Source organism: Rhinolophus sinicus, chromosome 16 (genome assembly GCF_057876585.1).
Source record: "Rhinolophus sinicus isolate RSI-liver-muscle chromosome 16, RSI-T2T, whole genome shotgun sequence".
NCBI classification, from domain to species: domain Eukaryota; kingdom Metazoa; phylum Chordata; class Mammalia; order Chiroptera; family Rhinolophidae; genus Rhinolophus; species Rhinolophus sinicus.
In genome coordinates this window covers 73714826-73738532 of record NC_142516.1, presented here as the reverse complement: position 1 = coordinate 73738532, position 23707 = coordinate 73714826, and positions in this window count along the sequence as shown.

Genomic DNA, 23707 nt, shown 5'->3' with positions numbered 1-23707 from the left:
TGGCGGTCTATGAGAACACAATTGTAGACCTGAGTTATTGGAAATTCTGGTCTCTGAAAGTGCAACAGAAAAGGATGGAGTGACTGCTGAAAATGGCTAATGGGGACAGTGAGTACTCCCAGGAACCCCTCTTCCCAAAGAAAAACACTGCAAATAATTGCACTTCAGTAATTTTCGTGTCACCCTCCAAAGCTCAAAGAGGAAGAAGTTTCATCTGCATAAAAGTACAGTGGGTTCCAGAATTGTGAAAAAATATAATATTTAATAAAGATGAGATAAAGACATACTTATAGTATCTTACACCTACTGTTAATGCTAAACCCTCACAGTAAACTGAAACTACCAAGGAAAAGAATGCGTTGAAATTCTGGAATGTATCCTTGTTAGTGTTTTGCGATTTGTTTGGGTGAAAATAATCTGTATGTTATTTAAATAACTTACCTGTGGACTATTTTGCTTAAAGTTTTTGATTTAAGTGCCTGTTAAATTTTATAAAATGATATTCATCATGCATGGATATAATCATGAGCTTTTGTTTCTCAATCTAAATGATCCATTTTATGATAATGAACCATTCTTGTATATCTTTAATAAACCTTACAGATTTTTTTTGATATATTACCAGATTCACTTTCTAATATTTTACTTGGATTTTTGTACCTTTAAAAATAAGCGTTTTTTTTTTTTTTTTTTTTTCTACTTAAAAATAAAAGTCTGGCATTAGAATTGTGTTGGCTTCATGAATAAAGTAAGGGTCTTTTATTTTCTTTGGCCAGGAATAATTTAAACATCAGAAATTATCTGTTCTGTACCTGTGAACTTATTGGTTATTGGTACCATTGGATATTGGTACTTTTTAAAGGGTAGATCTAAAAAGTATCATTTCTTACAACTTTTCAAGTTTTCCACATCTTTGTAGATCAAATTTAGTAAATCATTCATTCCTACATTTTCAAATTTGTTATCAAATATTGCATCTGATGTTTTCTTATCATTTAAATTTTTCTCACATCTATAATTTTGTTTCTTATTCCTAATCTCACATACTTTTGACCTTTTTTTCTAAATTACGCTGTTTTTCTATTTATTTGTCATCTCACAGTTTTATACTTTATTCTTTCAACTAATTATTTACCTTTCCATTAATTTTGTTTTACTATAACTTATTCTTTCTTCCAGGTTTCGTTTGGTTTACTTTATTGTTCTATTTATTAATTTCTAAAACTGAGTTCTAATTTCCTTATATTTCAGCCTATATTCTTTAGTATGTACAGCTATGCATTTCATCTGAATATAGCCTTTTCTGTATTTGTTTCTATATATTTTGTAATTTCCTCTTCGATCCATGAATAGTAAGGATGTTGATCTTTTTGGCAATATATTTACAATATACTTTTTACTTGATTTATTATCAGAGAATATGACCTATAAAATCTCTACTTTTTAAATATAAAGCTTTATTTTCAACCAAATACATGATATCCTTTCATAAATGGATGTAAGAAAAAATGGATAATGTATATGTATATGTGTTTGTAGATACACATTCACATATAGTATATGTGTATATATATATACACACATACATTATAGTTTATCACTGTTAGTTTCTCAGTTTTTTTATTTGATTTTGACCTTTAACCTTCAAATAATTTTATTAAATTTATACATTATTGATTTTTATCATTTTATTCTTACATTTGTAATATGTTTTCCATATATGTATATACACACACATATCTATATACACATATATGTGTTTATATATATATATATATATATATATATATATATATATATGATATATAGATACATACTAGGTTACATCAACATGAATTGTGCCTATTATAATTTAAAAGCACTCTTCTTTACACTGCTTACTGCTTTTAATCTTATATCTAAGCTTTTCTGATGAAACATTGATGTTCTTGCCTTTTCCAGTGTTTGCATTTGCTCGGTGTGTCTTGATTTATCCTATTATTTATCACTGGGTCTGAAGCAAATTTTCTTGTGAACAACACGTTGCTCAACTTTGTTTTTTTAAACCTAATTTTACAGCTTTTGTCTTTTTATAGAATAATTCCGTCAGAGAATTCAGTTTTTAAGATGAACCAAAGCACAGAAAGGAGACCGCCTTTGCATATTTAAGTAGATTGTGTTGCAAAGATATGGAAATTGTTGAAGCCGAGAACTAACTAGTGTCTTATATAGAAAAGTGTTTCTATAGGGAATGCTCCATGAATTCCAATTAATTGTTTCACAGAGTAAGAGAGTCACCAAGGTTTCCTTGTAATATTGCTTATCAGAGAGTGTTCTATGGCAAGAAACAAAAAAGTAAACAGGCCAGGGCACTGAGAAGAATAATGAGAAAAAAGAAAGTGAGCAACCAGATAATGTAACTCACCACTGATCCAATTAAGAGCAGGAGATGCAGCAGACTGTTCCAGACAAATCTACTGGAGCTTTAGACAACTAGTGTGAATTCCTGCACAACTAATATATTTCTGGGTGTGAACTGAGTAACACCAAAATAGACATCCTTCTACCCCTCACCCTCCAATTAACAGGCAGGGACATTGCGGGCTGCAAAGCCAGCAGGTAATGCCAAACGGAGGGATGGATCCAGGTTTCACGAGGCCTGAAGCTAAGCTATTTGCAGGGTTTGGAGGGGGGCACTCTTTAAGAAAAATAACACAAAATTAGGTTCAAATGTGAATATTTATTGATAAGAAAAGGAATCACAAGAAATGAATGGGTCCTTAGAGAATCTGCTCTTTCTTCTTAGATCTTTTTGGAGAGTGACCAGAAATGTTTACATAGAAATTCTGCCTTATTATATTGGAGTGTCACTTCTCCATGGAGAACACTTGACAATTCTCAGCTCTGGCAGGGACCATGCAAGTGAGAGGCTCTGAAGATTAAGTTCAATAAGCCTAAAGGTAAATCTGCCTCTGGTCAAAATGTTGGCTTCTATGCCAGTGAGGGTAAGGAATAATCTGTTTCACACAGACGAATGGCAGACAGCCAGTCCAAGGAATATAGAAGGCAATCCTAAAACAAAGGGCAAGATGCAGCCAAAAAGCTGTACACTCAGATTTACCCATCCAAAAATCAGGTGATTTGAGGACGCGGGTGTCAATACATAATTTCTGAATCTTTAGAGTTGGTTAAGCAACACCCTATAAGAGAGACGGGACGAAGCTTATTTCCTGGGGAAAATACATGGCACAACAAGATTTTGTGTACAACATAGTGCTTAGACATTTACATAGCTTACGAAGTGATCACCCCGATAAATCTAGTAGCCGTCTGACACCCTACACAGTTATTACAATATTATTGACTATATTCCTTATGCTGTTTCCTACATCCCCATGACTACTTTGTAACAACCAATTTATACTTCTTAATCCTTTCCACTTTTTCAGCCATTTCTAACCCCACTCCCATCTGGCAACCATTAAAATGTTCTCTGTATCTATGAGTATCTATGAGTGTTTTCTGTTTTGTTTGTTTGTTTATTTCATTCTTTAGATTCCACATATAAGCAGAATCACATTGCATCTGTCTTTCTCTGTCGGACTTACTCCACTCAGCACAATACCCTCCAGGTCCCTCCATGCTGCTGCAGATGGCGGGAACCCATTCTCTTCCATGGCTGAGCAATATTCCATTATATATGTACCACCTCCCCTTTATCTATTCTTCCATGGACAGAAACCCAGGCTGCCTCCACATCTTGGCTATTGTAAACAATGTTGAAATGAACACATGGATGCACACATCCCCTCAAAGTAGCATTTTGGGTTTCTTCGGAAAAATACCTAGAAGTGGGATTATGAGGTCCTTCTTTGTCACTTGTTACAGCTTTTGTTTTAAAGTCTATTTTGTGTGGTATAAGTACTGTTCCCCCAGCTCTTAATTTTTTTTTCATTTCCCTTTTCATGAAATATCTTTTTCCATTCCCTTTACTTTTAGTCTGTGTGTGTGTCTTTCAATCTAAAGTGAGTCTCTTGTAAGTAGCATAAGAGTCTTGTTTTCTTATCCATTTAGCCACCCTATCTTTTGATGTGAGCATTTAATCCATTTACATTTAAAGTAATTGTTGATGTGTAGTTATTGTCATTTTATTATTCATAATTTTGATCTTTTAAAATTTTTATTTTGGTCTTAAAGAAGTCCCTCTAAATTTTAAGATTCCTTAAATACTTGTTTGGTGGTGATGAACTCCGTTAGCTTTTTCTTGTCTGAGAAGGTCTTTATCTGTCCTTTGATTCTAAATGATAGCTTTTCTTGGTAGAGTAATCTTGGTTGTAGGTCCTTATTTTTCATCACTGAATATTTCCTGCCAACCACTATTGGCCTGCAAAGGTTCCCTTGAGAAATCAGTTGACAGTCTTATGAAAGCTCCCTTGTAGGTAACTAACTGCTTATCTTTTGCTTCTTTTAAGATTCTTTCTTTGTCTTTAATGTTTGGCATTTTAATTATTATGTGTTTTGGTGTGGGCCTCTTTGGGTTCATCTTGTTTGGGACTGTCTGGGCTTGTATATGTATTTTGTTCACCAGGTTAGGAAAGTTTTCTGTCATTATTTCTTCCAATAGGTTTTCAATTCCTTGGTCTCTCTCTTCTCCTTTTGGTACCCCTATGATGGGAATGTTGGTATGTTTGATGTTGTCCCAGAGGCCCCTTAAACTCTCCTCATTTTTTTGGATTCTTTTTGCTGTACTGTTCGGGTGTTTTCTGCTACCTATTCATCTAAATTGTTGACTCAATTTTCTGTTTCATCAAATCTTCTTGATTCCCTCTAATGTATTCTTCTTTTCAGTTATTGTAGTCTTTATTTCTGACTGGTTCTTTTTTATGTTTTCTATCTTCATTTTTATGTTTTCCTATATTTTTGTTGAAGTTCTCCTCAGATCATTGAGCATCCTTATAACCGGTGTTTTGAACTCTGCATCTGGCAAATTACTTGTCTATTTTTTGTTTAGTTCTTTTTTCTGGAAATTTGTTCTGTTCTTTTATTTAGGACATGTTTCTTTGTCTCTTCATTTTGGCTGCCACCATGTGTTTGTTTTTATGTATAGGTAGGGCTGCTATGCCTCCTGGTCTTAATAGAGTGACCTTATGTAGTAGGTGTGCTGTGGGGTTCAGTGGCACACTTTTCCTGGTTACCAGAGCTGGGTGCCCCAATTGTGTCCCTTGTGTGGGTTGTGTGTGCCCTAGTGTTGTAGTTGAGCCTTGGTGCTGTTTACACATCAATGGGAGGGATTTACCATCAGGCTGATTGGTTGTGAGAACTGGCCATGACTACCTTGGAGGAGCTGTTGTACAGGGGCTGACCCTTCAGAGCAGGATTTACTTTAGCATGACTCTTGTGCCTGCCTAGTCTGCCCTTTGAGTGTGTCATCCTTGGAGGAACCAGGTGATGCTCCAGCTGGTTGTGAGGACTGGCCATGACTACCTTGGAGGAGCTGTTGTGCAGGGGCTAACGCTTCAGAGTAGGATTTACTTTAGCATGACTTTTGTGCCTGCCTAGTCTGTCCTTTGAGTGTGTCATCCTTGGAGGAACTAGGTGATGCTCCAGCTCGCAGCTCAGTCCAAAGCTGGCCTCTGGGCATACTAGTTCCCAGGGCCTCCATGGAAGGGTCCCCACCATAGGCCAATTCAGCCACAGCCTGTGTTCTTCCTGGGGCCACCTGGCATAAGCCTCAAAGCAATCCATAGATGGCCACCACCTTTGTTGGGCTTGGAGGTGTCTCAAGAGATCCAGATGCGAACTGAGACTGACTGTCACTAGTGCTAAATTTAGGGCTGCTCAGCAAGAGGTATGGGACACACAGGAAAAACCAGATGCTGCTTGTTTGGGTTTTGTGAACCTTTGAGAGATTTTAGGAAAGTCTGCAGCTTGAGCCAAGACAGGCTGTTTGTACGGAAAAGATAGTGCAAGTGGCTTGGGTGTGCCCAAAAGTTGGTTTGGGCAGCATCTCCGGGAATTACCCAGGGCAGCACGAACGAATGGTGTTAGCCAGGTTTATGGAGACTCAAATAAAGTGTCTGCCTGTGTCTGCATGCTGGGAGGGGGTAGAGCTCAATAAAGACACTCCTCCTTCCAGGAGAAAGCTGCCCCTCCAGCACTTGTCACGAAGCCAGACAATTCAGTTCCTCCCTATATGTACCTGGTGTCCCACCACCCCACCTCTGAACCAGGCTGCTGCCCCAGTGCTGGAGTGCAAAGAGAGTGAGTCCTTATCAGACTCCCATCAGGGAATCAGTCTGTGCTCACGTCCTTTAAGAGGAGCACCTTGGACTGCAGTTGCCCTCGTCTCACTCAGCCAAAATCTCCACTGCTTTTCACAGCCACAGGAAATGGAGACTTCTCTCGTAGGCACTGGAACTCTGGACTGGGGATCCTGATGTGGTGCTGGGCTCCCTCACTCCTCAAGGGTGACCTCCACAGCTGAGATATCCCTCTTGGTTTTTAATAGTCACATGTGGATGTGAGACCAGCCTGTTCTATGTCTCTGCCCCTTCTACCAGTCTCCAGGTGGCTTCTTTTGTATGTCCTTAGTTTTAGGGCTTCTATTCAACTGGACTTCAGGTGATTTTCAATGATGGTTATTCTGTAGTTTAATTGTAATTTTGATATGGTTGTGAAAGGATGTAAGCAAAGTATTTGCCTACTTTGCCATCTTAACTGGAAATCTCTAAATCTATATGTGTTGATTGATAAGAGGTGTTATTAAATTTAAAACAAGTTGCTGAGTAATGTAGACAATATGACCACATTAAAATTCTTTGGAAATAAATGTGGATTATGCATATATCTAAATGTAAATGTCTAGGAGGGGAATGATCTAGGGGTTGAGATGAAGGGGACTTTTTCACTTTTTACTCTATATGTTTCATTTTATTTAAATTTTATACTAGATTTTTGTACTTTAAAAATGGAATAAAGTTTTAAATATGGGTTTAGATAGTAAAAAAACAAACAAAAAAAGATTTTTGTGAATGCTCAGCATTTGGCATCATTGTTCACTTTCCCCAAAAAGATGGGACTAAATTACATAGAGAGAAGTTAAGTTAAAGGACAATTTGATGGTCATATACTAGACCAATCCTAAACTTAAGCAGCTGTATATTTTTTATTTCGCAGTTAACCAATTGTAAATCATTTATCAAGATGCTGAAAGAGTTAGAGTACATTACAAAGATTGTTGATCCCAGAAGATGGACTAGTTGCTCACTTCCTGGCACTCATTGAGGCTGGTGTAAGGAGCATGGTCCATTCAGGAAATAAGATCAAGTTCTCTTAAGTTTCCTGTCACATTACAGGATAATGTGAAGTCGTTCTAAGAAAGTGGATTGATTGAAATCACTTATTTCAGAAGAGGAGGGGGTACTTTTTGCTGGATTTAAATCCATAGAACCAAACTCAGAATTTTCTGATGTGTTACCTTCTCAAATATTTAGACTTTATCAGGGCTTGCTTCTGAGAGCCTACTACCTGTTAACCCCTTCCTCGTAACAGCTGGAGAGATTAAAGACTTTTACGTGCAAGTATGGCCTCGCTTAGCTGAGGAATTGGGTGACCTTTTGGTGATATATTATTCCAACTCAACCTCATCTGGGATAGTGGCAGAAATATGTCAACTGTATTGGAAGTGTCCAGAACTAGGCTCACTGACTTAATTCCAAATTTGTGTATCTGGTAAGAGTCTTTGGGGAGCTTATGTGTATGCTAAGTCTCTTCCATTCATGCTTAGTCTATATAAAGAAGGGCTCTCCCTCCACTCTTGATTTACATCTAATTTTCTGCCAGGGACTTGAATTTTACTTGGGTTAGATATTGACAGCCTACTGAGCTTACCAGAACCCTCTTTCTGGAGAATGGACCTCATCCCTCTCACAGCTTTATCTGTGTCCTGCTTCATATTTAATGGATACCATTCTCCAAAGAGACCTCCAGATCTATAACCGCTTGAAAGAAGTTTCTGAAATTTGAAAATACTGTTGACCCCTGTTTTTGTGCGAACTGTATTCTCTCTCACTGGCAGCCGCAAATAAAAACTTATTACTGAGGTCACATGGTTTATGGCTACCTGTATGGAACCATGGACTTGCTCACATTTTATAAAGGAAGCATCACATATAGTCAAATTAAGACAGTTTTAGTTTTAATGTAATATTTCCAGATAAAATCCTCAACATAGCCTTTTATGTTTCCCACTGAAATGAGAAGGCCAATGAGAAATGGCTTAATGTTTAAGATAATCTAAAGTAATGGAGATCACAGTGACCTTGTTTTATTGTATTTGAAATTCAATCTGACCTTGGTTTGAGGGATTTGGTCTTCATAATCTCACTATTTATGACACGTATAAAACTAAATCTAAGGAGTATGAATCATTCTACCTTTGTGTGTGGGATTTTGTGGGGATAAAGCATCTAATAAATCTTTGAATAAGTTTTTGTACCTATTGATATTTATCAAAAACTTTTTGTATGAGGGTCTCCCATTAACAAAATTTGCTTTTGATTTAACATTTAGTTAGTGGAGAATGTGAAAGGAAATGCAAAGGCAAAACTGTATTTTAAAACATTGTTTACCATACACATTTCCTGGGCAAAAAATGTGTCTACTCTTGTGATATAGTTGTGGTATGTTTAATTGGTGAGTTTTTGTAAGTTTTGATTTTTATATATGGGGTCTGGCTACCAGATCACAGTTATGATATTTAAGACTGATAATGCATTCACCACATTTGTAAATTGGAGGAAGTGTTTAATAGGGTGAAAGATGTAATTCCAGACTTTTAAATGAAGATTAAGTATAGGAAAGATAAACAAGTATCAGAAAGATTCTGGGATGGACTGTAAAACTGTAAAACCATATTCAACTCCAACTATATCTGTCAGACCAACTGTACATTATTTTTGTTAGTAGTGTAATAAATATAATTTATTGAGTGTTTACTATACTTCAGGCCCTGTTTAAAGCGTTTTGCATGAACTAATTCATTGATATGTTATACAACCCTGCAAGATAAGTACTATCATTAAGTACATTTTCCAGCTACCGTATTTTTTAAATATAAAATTAATAGACATATTACAAAGCCAGTTTAGCTACAATTATATCTTGAATCTCAAATGGAAATATTACTTTTTTTTGAGCATGATACCTGTCAGTATTATTTAGGATAGAATACATTATCAATTATAACTGATTATTTTTTATAATTATTGCTATAAAATGGCATCATGCCTCTAGCAAAGGGACATAGAATTAGTGAAATTTTCTCTAGTTGTTTTTGTTATAACCACCATAAACTATAAAATTAGATAAAATGTATGGTATGGACACTTGCAAAATAAAATAGACAACTTTATACATTTGCTATCATGTTTTGAATTGTGTCACTTTTGCCTGGAAATTTATTTTAACCATAGTAACTAATATCTGGAATATGATATTACAAACATGATCAAAATTCATAAATTCTCAGGCACCACTGATGTCATACACACAGTACTGTTCTAAAATAACAAGGTGTACAGAGCCTAATACTCATTTATGACCAGTAGATGCATAAGAGAGAAAAAAATATTTCCAAGTCAAATTTGAATGCCAATATTCACACATTTCAAAGAACACTATACCCAAGCTCTGATTGTAGAAACATTTTTTAAAGAACAATTTCTCCTCCATCTATTATGTCAATTGCTTCCCTAGCAATTTACATTCATGAACCTTGGTTTCTAAGGCATTTTATAATGACAACATAAATGAATGAACAGAGCCTTTTCAGCCTTCCCTTTATATGAAAATGGTTAAGGGCACCTTTTAAGTGTTACCATTGTTCTATCACTGTGTACTCCCTCTGAGAATAATTGCATTACCTTTGCCTACTCTAGGATATCCTTGAAAATAAGAACCAAGGTTTTATCTGAGAGGTAAATGTACTGCAAACTGGAGACAGACATCACTGTATTTCCTAATTTCCTGGCTGAAGCCCATGACCTTCATTGTCATCAATCTTGGAGTATAGCTTTTAAGCAGTTCCATTTTGGGGACTGAAAGTGAAATGTTTTGTTTAAACCACTACAAACAAGCCACACAACAACTCTATTTACATGTTAATGGACTAGCAGAACAGAGATGCTTAAGGCAAACAGAAGTTATCATCAAGGTCTCTCACAGAGTTTGCATTACTTCAGGTGGTATGTTGCAAACGGCTCCCAAAATAACCAAGTGCATTAATGATGCCCTATTTTAACCTTACCTAATTCACTTATATAATGTGGTTATTGGAGTATTACATATCAGCTTAGCTCCCTGGTCCTGGGCCAGGAGTCTCTCACGGCCAGGGCATTCTTCCCTTGGAGTGAGGTAGAAGATGATGGATGTGATATAAATTGCCACTCTTAAAACTATAAATTACTTGTGCTGGGTCCCTGCCAAGGCTCTTATCCAAGGAAACTCCAACAGGTCAGGTTAAGTACCAAGACGCCCTTCAAACAGAAAGGATATGCAAATTTTAGCAATCTTATCTGTAACTATAATTCATTCCTTTCATGGATTTATTCTCACATAATTTTTCAATTAGAATAGAGCCGTTTCCCCACAGGACCATCTCACCCAAAATAATGCATCAGATGTAGAGACTGATCTCTCATTGACTTATTCATTCCTTGGAGCTTCTTAGAGAACTGGGGAGGTGTAGTTACATTATTATTCTCTTAGAAGCAGTACCTAAAGTTTAATACTAAAGATAAAGGCATTTGTTTGGTCTTTTATCAGTCAAGTTGTCTCTTATTTATTTAAATAAAGTAATACATTAAACTTCTAGTTAAATATAGCAGATTGAAAAACGTTGTTTATCTCCTTTCTCTCCTAAGAACACACTAAATGATACCATAGGAGTGAAAAAAAAAAGTTTTAAGTCCATATAGACAAATATAGAAGAAAATGAGACAGTAGCATGCAGAACTTCTATTTGGGGAGAACATGGACAGAAATAACGGTTTATCAAGGCAGGGGAACCCAACCTAAGTGCTTCCAGACAGGAATATGAATGACTCATGAGAATATTCACCCCTGGACATTGTGCCTAGGGTTTGGAGATACAAGGTTCTCCAGTGGGCAAGGATCAAACAAGGGAATTGGTTGAAAACAATATAGGAAGCAGTTAGAATCCCTGATATTCTCTTACTTCTGAAAGCCAAGTAATTACTATTTTTTCCATCCATACCTCACTCCTAGGCAGGGTGTCAAATTTTTACTTTCTAGAGAAATTGACCTGGACAAGTTCTTGACAATGAACCTCAAAAAGGCAGGAATAAGGGCCCACATCTGAAAAGCAGAGGTAATATATGAAAGTTTGCATGGCTACACTGCATCGTGCTTGGTGGAATTCCAGGATTTTGTAATACTCAATGTAACTCTTCTCAACCACCTAGCTCCCAAGAAGACCAGCATATTTTACCACCATTCCAACTATATGCTTGCAAAGAAGACTGGACTGGTTAAGAGATTTTCACATATTTATAATTGAGCATTCCCCCAATGAACCCACTTGCCCCCTAATCACTCTATAATGAAACAGTGTAAGGTAGGGATCCAACTTCATTCTTTTGCATATGGATATCCAGTCACTTCAGCCCCATTTGTTGAATTGACTCCCACCGCTTTTTGCCTCTCTCTGTCCTCTCACTGCTTGATTCTGGAGGCATATTCAGCTATGGGGAATGCATGGCAGAAGGGGAAACTAAAGCCCTAGGTTTCTAGCTACCAGACCTAGAAGATGGACCCCTGAAACCTAGAGAGAGTTAAAGATATTGAAGAGAACACTCATTCTTATGAATCCTGAATCTTGTCATAAACACAAAGCAAAGTTTTGCTAACAGAAATACAGAGTAGAACACTGCATAGATCCCATACTGGACAATTAAAATAGTTCGCATAACACTGCAAAGACTGAAAAATGAACTGACATTGGAACCATAGACCACAAAAGGTGGGTTAGAACATGTGGTCTGAAGTTAATTGATTGCTTGTTAAAACAAAGGAAAATATTAATATTTCCATAGGATTTAAATAAAATGTAAGAATCTAATAGCATAATATTCAAAATATCTACCTCTTAATACAAAATTACTTGATATGTGAAGAATGGAAAAAATCTCAACAACTCTCAGGGGAAAAGACAAACAACAGACACCAATTCCAAAATGACCAAATGTTGGAATTATGAGACAACTTCAAAGCAGCCATGATAAGCGTGCTCCAAGAGCTAAGGGACAATATTCTTGAAACAAATGGAAAGATAGAACATCTCAGCAGGGAAATAAAAGGTATAAGCCAAAATGGAGGTTTTAGAACTGAAAAACTCAAAAATTGAAATAAAAAATATGCCAGATGGACTCAATGGCAAAATGGAGAGGACTGAAGGAAGAGATGGTGAAGTCGAACCTAGATCAATAGAAATTACCTAATTTGAACAACAGAGAAAAAAAATGTATATATAAAAAAATGAACAACTCTCCCCTCGGAACTATGGTAAAATGTTGAAAGGTCTAATTTTCATGTCATCAGTGTCCCAGGAAAAAACATGGAGGATGGTTTAGAAAACATTAGTAATGTTTCAAAACTTTGTAAAATATGTCAACTTACAGGTACATAAAGCTCAGTAAAACCCAAACACGATAAATGCAAAGAAGTCTGTGCCCAGACATAAAATCAAACTGCTAAAGACCAAATACAACCTCCTCTTTCCACCTCCCCCCAAATTCATGAAAGCAGTTCGAGGAAAACAGCATGTTATATGTAGGGAATTGGTGGTTTGAATGAGAATGGTGTTCTCATCAGAGACTAAGGAGACTGTAAAGTAGGATATCAATTTTAATTAAAGAAAATATCCGGTGAGAATATCCTTTAGGAATGAAGGTGAAATAAAAACATTCTCAGATAAAGAAAAACTAAGAAAATTCATCATCAGCACACCTGCTCTAAAACAAACGCAAGAAGAGATTGTTAATAAACAGGGAAATCACATCAGAGGGAAACTATACTAAAGAAATGGCGGAAGAGCTACCGAATTGATAAATATGTGACTTAATATATTTTTTCCTCTTAAATTCTTTGAAATATATATGGTAGTTGAAAACACAGATTAAACATTGCCTGGTGGTTTTATAAATGATGTTTGTAAGATGTAATACACATGACAACAATAGCATAAAGGGAGGAAATTTAGGGACCTGTGTGGTGGTAAGTTTTGTACATTCAATCTGAAGCAGGAAAATATTCATTTTAAATAGACTATGAAAAGATAAGTAAATAGATTGTAATCTTTAGAAAAATTACTAAAACTATACTGATATAGTAAAAAATAAAAGAGAAATTAAAGGGAATACTACAAATCTTCAGATAATCTAAAAATAGTTATCAAGGAGAAATAGAATTCAAAACAGAGGGACTCCAACAAATAATAAAATGGAAGACTTTTCAAAATATATCAGTAATTACATTAAATGCAAGATGTCTAAGCACATCAATTGAAAGAGATTTTCACAAATTATTAAAAATAAAACGAGCCAACTATATGCTATCCATAAGAAATCACTTCAAATATAATGCATATTTTAACTACATATAAAATAAATATAATGTATATTAAAAGTAAAAAAAAGAGGGAAAAGATATATCATATAACCACTAATGAAAAGAAAATTAAGTAGCTGTAGTAATATCAGAAAAAGGTAGACTTCAAAGCAAAGAAAATTAATGGGGGGAAAAGGGAACTTACATAATGATAAATTAAAAGGTTTAACTCACTAAGAAAAATAACAACCCTAAATGTGTATACATGTGAGAAATCTTCAAACTGCATGAAGCTAAAACTGACAAAAATAAAAGGAGAAATAGGTAAATTCAAAATTATAGTATGATATGTTAGCATCCCTTTCTCAGAAACAGGTGAAACGGGTAGACAGAAAATCAGTAAGGATATAGTAGAATTAACACCATCTGTCAACTGAGTCTAAATGAGCGAGTCAAAGAGGCAGTCTCGAGGAACTTGAAAGTATTATTTTTTAAAAATTTTAATGGGGATATTGGGGAACAGTGTGTTTCTCCAGGGTCCATCAGCTCTGTCATTCGCCTTCAATCTAGTTGTGGAGGGCGCAGCTCTGCTCCAAGTCTAGTTGCCGTTTTCGATCTTCAGTTGCAGGGGGCACAGCCCACCATTCCATGCGGGAATTGAACCGGCAACCTTGTGGTTGAGAGCTCCCACTCCAACCAACTAAGCCATCCGGTTGCCCCTCCAGATGCCGAGGGCAGCTCATTGTCTTCAATCTAGTTGTGGAGGGCGCAGCTCACCGGCCCATGTGGGAATCAAACTGGCAACCCTGCTGCTCAGACCTCGTTCTCTAACCAACTGAGCCATCCCGCCACCCCAAGAACTTGAAAGTATTTTGAACTGAAAAAAATGAAAATGCAAGATATCAAAATTTATTGGATGCAGCTAAAGAAGTGCGTAGAGTGAAATATATAGGATTAAATGCTTATATTAAAAAATAAGAATGGTCTCAAATCAATTATCTAAGCTTCCATCTACAGAGAGAAAAAGAAGCACAAAATAATCCCAAAGCAGGAGAAAGAAGGAAATAATAAAATAAGAGCATATGAATGAAATTGGACACAGAAAACATTAGAAAAATATCAGTGAACACAACAGCTCATTTTTGGAAAAGGTCAATTCTATTGACCAATCTCTAGTAGATCTGATAGGTAAAAAGAGATAGAAATGACCAATATGAGAAACAAACTGGAAAATATCACTACATATGACACAGACATTAAAAGGGGTAGTAAAGGAATAGTACAAACAACTCTAAGCACATACTTTTGATAAGTTCAATGAAAATGACCAATTTCTTGAAAGCTACAATCTACCAAAACTCCCCAAGGTGAAACAGATAGAAAAATGACCAAAACTCTTCAAGAGGAGGCTTCAGACAGGCAAAGCTGAGGCAAATAAATTTATTCTGCATGTTGAAAATATTGTGCACATGAAAATTTCTTCCTATTTATACTACGTTAAAAGTAAATTAAGGTGAGCAGAGCTTTTCCTAATTCAGGGAACCAAGTTATTCAGCATTTACAGAGGGACCTGTAAACATAGGCTTAAACAGCTTTTGGAATCATTACAAGTAGGTTTAAATTTTAGTTTATTTTGCATGTGTAACTAGAGGATTCCCTGGAATTAGAACCAATTCGTTCAATAAATAAATATTTACTGAGAACCTACTATTTGCCAGACACTGTTAAAGGAGTACAGCATTGGATAAGAGACATATCACAGAACTTATCCTGGATTTTCCCAAGGCCAGTGTGGCCAGTGCAAGCAAGGGTTACATGATTTAATTACTCTGAGCAAAGAAGCAGTGCCTTGCGCTATTAAAGATAGTGATGGGAACACCTTCTTCATCGTGGTTTTAGAAGAATCAGAATTCTTAAATATTATTCTCTGGTTCCATTTTGTTTAGCTCTGGTAACTTCATAGCTGGAGATTGCACTAAGCTCTAGCCCTTAACTGATACCTAGAAATGAGGCATGAGGTTCTCTAACAACTCAAATTCAAGTTATTCATAGAACTTGGGTTTGCAAGTGAAAGGTGAAACCTGAACAGATTTGGAGTGCCACTTGCTGAATAGTAATTGGTCTCAAGTCAAGAGATGAAAGTTTAATCACTTATGTTGAGCTAAGTTTGATTAACTTTCCTGCCAGTGTTGTAGTAATAATTCTGGGATTGCTGTGATTCTAGACACTGAGTAAATAGACTCATCTGTTTAAGCATTTTTGAACTGTTATGCTTAGGGAAGATGTGCATTTATGTATATACATGTGCTTATATGTGTTCAGTAAATAAATATGTATTTAAATAATGTTTCAATCAAGGGCGGTATTCATTCTCGTGTAACCAGTGTAGGAGATGGCCTAATGTTCTTTTTAAATAAAATAGGTTTTGTAGTGAGCTGAATATAGGTTTGGGAACCAATTCTGCCACCTTACCAATTGTGAGAATTTAGATAGCTATTTAACCTCTTGAAACTTCTGTTTTATGATTTGTAAAATTTCAAAGGGTTCTTGTGAAGATGAATAGCATTAATAGAGAAAGTACATGTAAAGCACATGTTGATATTCTCTCAGGTTCCTCCATTGTGGTTGGTAGGAAAGATGGCTCCGTGTGGTAGGAAAGATGGCTACCAGAGGTTCTGATGTCCCACATTTAGGGCTTCATGGTCAGATGGGAAAAGGGGCCTCTTAACCCCTTATTGAGTTCTCATAGTTACCTGAGAGCATTTTAATTTGATCTCTTGATTTCATGGAGGAATAGGATCCAGGTCCAGTACCCCTAATTCCACTGAGTGTTCTGTCTTTGACACTTTGGTACTTTAAGCAACCCCAAAGTGATTGTTCCTTGAGCACGAGCATCCTTTATTGATTCAGCAGGTCCATCAGTTGGCTCTGCAGCCTGTGTTTGTGAGATGCCCACTCTACATGTCCAAGAGCTTGCAAGGACTGTGTGGACAGTGGATATTTTCACAAATAATGTTAAGATGGAAAATCAGCACAAGGCTCTGCTCCTCTTGGAAATAGCAAGGGAAGACAAAAACAAAAACAAAAACAAAAAAAACACAACGAAAAAACAAACAAACGAAAACGAAAAACACTAATATTTATTGAGGCTGTGGTTTTAAAATGTTTCTCCAAGATTTCCCAACTTGACACCTGGAACTATGAATACGATGAGAAATCACAATTGTGACTGTGTTACCTTATATGGCAAAAGGAATTTTGCAAAGTTAATTAAAGTTACTAATCAGTTGACCTTGAGGTAATCAAAGGGGAGATTACCAGGGTGAGCTTAATCTAATCACACAAGCTAATAGCACAACATTTTCTCTGGCTCATCAAGAAGGTGAAGTCAGAGAGAATCAAAGTACTGAAGAGGAGACTTCATACACGGACTTCTCGGAGGTGGGAGTGACCTCCAGCCAACAGCCAGAAATGTAACTGAGATGACTGCAAGGAATGAGCTTGAAAGAAGGCTCCAACCTCGGGAGGACCCTAGGCAGAGAACCCAGCCCAGCTTGCCTGGACTTCTGACCTTCAGAATGTGAGCTAATAAGTGAGTGTTGTTTTAAGCCACTAAATTTGTGGTAGTTTGTCACACAACAATAGAAAACTAGTACAGATGCCTGTCTAGTACAGTAGTTGGGTATTTTCTCCGTGGCACTTAATTTAATTATTACAGCAATCCTGTTAGAGATGCATCCTTGTAACTATTTTACAGATTGGAAATAGGTGCAAGTAGTTTATATGACTTGTCTAAGGTCTCATAAGTTGTAAGTGGCAGAACCCAGATTGGGAGTCATTGGTATCTATATAAGTGCCAGTAGCTTTCATTACACTACTCTCAGGAGTCTAGTAGATTAACTAGCAGTGATATCATCCATTCTGGGAATGCCACACCAGAGGAGTATCCCAAAAGAACAGTTTCCCCTTGAACTGCCCTGTAATAGTAGATTGAAGACAACAAATCAGCCCCCAAAACTAAAATTATTAATTTTCTATGATTTCTCTCTATCTCCTTTAATGTAACATGACCTTTTCTTAGTCTCAGTATTTTATTTCTGAACCATGAGTTAGGAGCGCTGCTTTTTTTATGAAGTGTTATGCTTTTGTTTTCTGCAAGGAATTTTCCTTAAGTGCTTCATATTTTGCTTTACCAACATGGAATAGCACTAATTCTAGGTGACAGCTTAACTATTTGTCGTTAAATATACCTGCCAAGGTCCCCGCCCCTTCCCCACCCACCCATCACTAACTAAAGGAAAATAAGTTCCAGTTTCTTATACCATATGAAATTCATATGATTTTTCAAAAATGGAATTTTTCAGAAGAAAGCCTAGCCTAGGTCACTTCAGATTAATCAGATTCAGCTGTTAAGTCTTGTATTTGGTCACTTAGATGATAGGCATAATTAATAGAGCTATAACAATTCTTAGAAACAGAAACTATTGCCCACAGGTATCAGCTAAGTCCTATTAAGATTCAAGAGTTATAGATTTTCATATAGTAATGTTTTATTTTCTAGTATTCAATTTCATTTACAAATAAAATAATACCTGCTCTATGAATCCTAGATATTTTTGATCTAGTATGAATTTCTATGATTTTCTTTTCAGAATATAAGAATGCACAATTTTTTTTTTTTAGAATTAAACATTTTGCATAATTTGAGACAACTTTCAGATAATAATATGGGTGTTTAACTCAATTTGCCTGATCCACATGACCTAAATTAATCTTTCTTTGTAAACTGAGTATTTTTTGAGTTGAATTATTTTTTCACACCAAAAGAGCTCTCGCTGATGCACTAGAAAGAAGTACTCAATTGAATTCTACAGTGTAGGAGACTATCCCCTGTGATGGATGGAATACTTATAATGCATTCTGTATTATCAGTTGTAAGGAAGAAATCAATAAGTATGTGCTTATTAAAAATATACAATGCAAATAATTAAAGGGTAAATATTATTGGGACCTGACTGAAAGAAAATAACTAAATCTATTAACTTTGTTTTTTGTATTTCTTAGATGTATATTGTTTATTTACAGAATTATAATTAGTATCTGCAGAATTATCATAGTTTTCTTCTAATGTTTAAACATAAGTACTTTCTCATGTGATCTTAGTCTCCATAATGACCACTCTGGCTGAATAATTTCCAAGATGTGACTGTATTTGAATTCATTAATCATTTTATTATTTTTAGATATTTAGATGAGGCCAATTTCCTCTACTACCATGATACTTTGATGAGTATTTGTTTCTGTAGAAGTCATTTTTGTATTTCCTCTATTTTGAGATAATGTCACTTTTCATCAATTGTGATGAATACTTTTCAGCTTAAAGTCTCCACTTATGCAAATAAACAAAATTCATTATAAATTTCATCCTCTAGGAGTTTGAGTCATGTAATCCCTTAATTTCCATTTTCTTCTAACCAGCTTTCTCCATTCCCTGATATAGATACGTCTACATCCAGTGATTAAACCCAGGCATTCCTTTCACAGTCCATCTCTCTATCACAATGTTTCCTGATCTGCAATAGAACATCTAGTGATTAATTTTAATTATAGTCATGACTACCTTATACAGCAGAGGCCAAAAGGATGATTACCAATCATGTTTCATAATATTCTTCAGTAAGATTGAGCTTCCAGGCTCAAATAACTAATTTGCATATCATTACATAGAATTCAAATGGACTTATTTTATCCACTCCCACCGATTAGTCATCTTATTACAGTTTAGAAAACTTATTGTACCATGAGTCTGCAGGTGAAAATAAGAGGAGGGCATTCCATTACTAACACCGTTACTATAATGATGAGAAAAAAATTTCCTCAGGTTATTTTGTATTTTACCTGATTTAATTCATTATATCACTCATGGGCCATCAAGACACCATTAGAAAGTTTTTATAAGATTTAATTATTTAGGTGGAGACAGTAATAATTATTATAATTTATTGAATGTGTGCTATAAACCTATTGCTATGCTGAGTTTAACACATTATCTTATTTAATCCTACAAAAATACTCTGAGTCTATTTTAAATATGTGAGAATTGAGTCTTAGAAAAGATAAGTAACTGACTAAAGTCATTTCGTTGGCCTGAGGCAGAGGCCAGGTTTACATCACCCCTGGGCCACGGCTCTGAACCTGCTGCTGTTTTCTATAGAAATTTCCTTGGGGACTAGTGTGCTGTGCAAAGATTGTTGTATCTTGTTGTACACAGTATATGAAGGTAATAGTCTTGTGCATTTACTCACTAATTTTTGAAAATGGAGGGGCCACTGTGTGACAAGCACCAAGCATCACTTGTAACTTCATTCAGTGTTGACATTCTTGCTTTATTGTTGCTTAAGCATTCAAGTTACCGAAAAGGGAACATCCGTTCTCTTTTGGACACGATCTCTGAGTCTTCTGAACAGAGGCTTCAAAATTAAAGGCTGTTTTAATGGAGAGAGAAGTTGAACAGCTGTGTGTTTAATGTAGACTTATTGAAAATCTGAAATATGCTAAAGCTTGAGTCCTACTCACAGCAAGTTCTGTCCCCATAAGGCTGGAGCGGTCCTATTTCCGGGGTTGGGGAGTGGTAGAATTCCCCATTACTCCTCTCTAGTTCTTATGGCTGGACCAGTTATAATACAATTGGCACAGGAGTTGATTAACAGGAGGGAAAAAACAATTTAATACATGTGCACAGGGAAATCACCATACGATGCTCAGATTATAAAATGAGGCTGAAAGACATGATCGAAACTGGTACCTTTTTATACTTTTTAGACAAATAAATATTTGTGAGGAATTGACAGGACCAAGGAAGTGCTCAGTAGAAAGGAATCTAAGCGGGTTTGGGCATTTGTTGGCAAGGAATCTAAGCCAAGTTTGGGCTTGGTAGTCAATTAGTAAAGGCCTTGGGGCGTTTGTTTATACAGGATTCTGACTCTGGATGCTTTTAACTCTTGTGATAAGGTTGTCTGTCAGTTGTTCAGGAGTGGGGAGGGCACCTGTCATGGAGATTTATTTCCTGCTTTTAGAGGAACAGAAGCTAGTCAGAAAGCACTTCCTGCTCTTGCTGCTTCTCAGGTGATTTTAGTTCAAAACAATCAATATGCCATGTGGATATCTTGGGGCAGGCTGCCCTGCGCATGGACACTGGTGACTCAGGAAAAAGCAATGTCCAAACATGAAGGTGGGAGTTTCCTTGCTGTGATACAGGAAATCAGGAGTGTGGGTGCAGCAGCCTAAGGCATTGCAGAAGTGAAGTGCGTTTATTCCCATATTAGGTTGTATGCTACCTGCGCTGAGCCATTGGGGAAGGCAATACATTTGGTAAGACAGAAGGTGAAACAAAGAGCCAAAACCAGACTTCCTGGCCAGATTCACACTCTGGATATCTAGTTATGTCTTCCAATGAAAGGAGAATGTTCACATATTTACTATATCACAATAAAAAAAGGGAAAAAAAAGTTATAAATTACCTCCGTTCTTCCTGTTTTTCTTCAGAAAAACTCAACCTTCCATAGTTTACAGACTCTTTACCAAGGTTTTAGCCATGAAATTATCCAGGAACTCTAAAGAAATAGTAAAAGGGATCAAATATATGGTGATGGAAAGAGAACTGACTCTGGGTGGTGAACACGCAATGTGATGTATAGATGATGTATTATAGAATTGTATACCTGAAACCTATGTAACTTTACTAATTGTCACCCAAATACACTTTAATTACACAAAAAAGTAAAGGTAAAAGAAAGTAGTAAAGTTAGAGAAAATCTTGAGGTTGAGGGTTGGGACAGGAGAAGAACAGAGAGAGGGAGAAAGTATACATACATGTTTTAGAATTGTACCACATTATCTAACACATCATTGCTATGGATTGTCCATGCCTGAAAATGCTGAAATGAAAACTTATTGGACAGATCCACATACTTGTAACTTTGCAAAAGTGCAGTACCAGGATCGTTTGGTCACACTTTCGAAAATAACTTCATTTATATTGAAGAGATTATATATGTCCATTGTGGGAAAATTAAAGTTAAGGACAAATTCTAAAAAGGCAAAGAAGAGATTTTTCCACATTCTAGCCAACACATCCAAAAAATAAACATTTTTTTTTTTCCAATTGCTGGGTGATAATTAAATTTATGTCACCTGCTAATGAGGTTGACTTTTAATTTATTTGTAGTCCTTTTGAATTTTTATATGTAAGCTGCCAATTTTATTGATTGAGATAATTGTGTGGATTTTTCCCCAATAACTTTACTGATTTCCTCATTTTGAATCATCCTTCTTACTGGCTGCCTATTTACACCTTGTATATTGTGGTAGGTGCACAAGACTCACTGGTGGATAAGCACTCCCTAACCTTGTTGAACTTGGCCTAATAGAGGAAATACATAAACCTAATAATAATAATACTAATCATAGAGATAAGTGCTATGATAAAGCACTTATAAGTTATGATAAAGCAAGCAATCTAGTTATATGGCTAAGTTTGGGTGTGAGTAACACTGCTTAGAGAGGTTAGAAGTATCTTCAGAGAGGAAGAAAAACATGGGAAGTCTTGGCAGACAAGAAAAAAAAATATCTTGCCAAAAAGTTTTATCTTAAGGTCTTACTCTTACTCCCAAGTCACTTGTTAGGCTTAGGACAAAATAAATTTATCCCATTGCAAGCCCCTCATAGGTGGTCTACCACCGTATTTGGAGGTTCACACATCTATTCTGTTCTTAGCCTTTGTGACCTCAGCTAACACTGAGACAGAATGAGCTCATTTTAACATCTAATTATACACCCAGATGCCAAGCTTGCTCTGTAATACTGTAGCAAAACTGAATTACTCTTCTAATTTGTACACTGGCCTCAATGAGTTGGATTCACTACCTTTCTTTCAGGCAAACAGAAGTTGCCAAATTATAAAGACACAGACTTAACTTATTTTGGAATCATGACTTCAGGATATCCAATAAGATAATTATTGGATTAAATCTTTGGGCTTCCATATTGGTGAAGATATGAAAGCAGACTTTATGGAATGACTGATGACAGAGCCAGAAGGAGGATACCTATATTGGCTGAGATCCCCCAAATCTCCCAATTTATACATGCTGATGTTTCTTGTAAATTCTATTTCTAATTCAAGTAGAAACACAGCCTTATCAAGTGTCCCAGGAGCTATGTTAGAGGTGCATGAAGTGTGAAATCAATTCCATATGTAGAAAAAGTATTTGGTTAAGCCATATGAATTGCTGATATTCAACCTTTTTTTGACCCTAGAATATAGCAATTTATATGATTCAAACTAATAATAATACAAGCACAGGTATTACATACACAGTCTGTAACATAATTTTAAATACATTTTCACGTCTGAGAGGGAGCAGAAAGTTACCTTCTCACGAGAGATGGGAAATATTTTCCCTCTGGAGAGTACAGTAGAGTACAGTGACTTGATCACGATCCTGTCTTGGAGATGTATTCAAATTTCATTTAAGACTAAAAATGAGTAACCTCAATTTCTCAGGATGCCAAGAATTAGGTCACTTTAAAATACCGTGGGTAAATATATGGTGATGGAAGGAGAATTGACTCTGGGTGGTGAACACACCATGGGATTTATAGATGATGTATTACAGAATTGTACACCTGAAATCTATGTAACTTTACTAACAATTGTCACCCCAATAAACTTTAATTAAAAAAAAATACCATGAGATATCAGAGATACACACACACACACACAGACACACACACACGCACGGAGGTACAGAGGGTGCCAAAAAAATGTATACATGTTTTAAGAAAGGAAAAAACTGTGTTAAAATTGTGGTACTCAATATATACCGATAACAAAAGATGAATAAAAGTCACGTTTGACGTCTGCAATGACAAGAGGTGCTCAAAGTGGTTACCACCAGCGTCTAAACACTTCTGATTACAGGAACTACTGCTTGAGCAACGTTGACCAAAGTGTTCACTTGTATACATGTTTTGGCACTCCCAGTATGTGTGTGTGTGTGTACACACACACACACACACACACACACACACACACATACAC